Raw genomic sequence first — 1,129 nt, 5'->3', positions numbered from 1 at the left:
ATACAACACAGTCATGGTAGAAGATGAGACGGAGGTGTCGTTGCCCTCAACCTCTGTGGTTAGTATTTCAGACATCAGTGGTGTGACCCGTAGTGGTCGTGTTTTCTCGGCTCCGCCGAAATCCCATGAAGATGTCATGAAGAAAACTGTTGTCAATCCTGTTGGTCCCGTGGGGACTTCTTCTTCGAACAATTCTATTTCTGCTGTGAAGGGTGTTGACCCTGTTATTGTCAAGAATAATAGTACTCATATCCTGGTTGGCCAGTTTGGCACTTTGAGAGAGGACAGTGATGAGATGCTGAGGCTCATCAAGAGGAGTGAATATAATGTTGTTGATCAGTTGCTACAAACTCCATCAAAGATATCTGTCTTATCTTTGTTGATGAATTCTGAGCCACACCGCGAAGCTTTGCAGAGGGTGTTGGACGTGGCATACGTGGATCACGATGTCACCATTGAACAGTTTGATAGCATTGTTGCAAACATAACTGCTTGCAACAACTTGAGCTTCTGTGATGCTGATCTTCCCGAGGAGGGAAAAGACCACAATTTGGCCTTACACATTTCAATGAACTGTAAGTATGACGCCTTATCTAATGTGTTGGTAGACACAAGATCATCACTTAATGTGTTGCCAAAATCCACTTTGGCTAAACTTTCATACTAGGGGCCTCCCATGAGGCAGAGTGGAGTGGTTGTGAAGGCGTTTGATGGATCGCGCAAAACCGTGATCAGTGAATTAGACCTCCCGATCAAGATTGGACCTAGTGATTTCCATATCACCTTCCAGGTCATGGATATCCATCAGTCTTATAGCTGTTTGCTTGGCAGACCATGGATTCACGAGGCAGGCGCCGTGACATCCACCCTACACCAAAAGTTGAAGTTTGTGAAAAACAAGAAGTTGGTAGTGATAGGGGGAGAGAAGGCTCTCTTGGTCAGTCATTTATCTTTCTTCTCCTATATTGATGTTGAGGATGAGGTTGGGACTCCGTTCCAAGCCTTGTCTATTGCTGAGCCTTCGAGGAAAGGACTTTCTTCATTTGTCTCCTACAACGATGCAAAGTTGGCCATTGAGCATGGTGCAACTACTAGTTTAGGGCAAATGATCAAATTGGAAGATAACAAA

This window comes from Lathyrus oleraceus, chromosome 5 (genome assembly GCF_024323335.1).
Source record: "Lathyrus oleraceus cultivar Zhongwan6 chromosome 5, CAAS_Psat_ZW6_1.0, whole genome shotgun sequence".
NCBI lineage: Eukaryota > Viridiplantae > Streptophyta > Magnoliopsida > Fabales > Fabaceae > Lathyrus > Lathyrus oleraceus.
The sequence above is the reverse complement of the archived record's forward strand: the minus strand, read 5'-3'. Positions refer to the sequence as shown.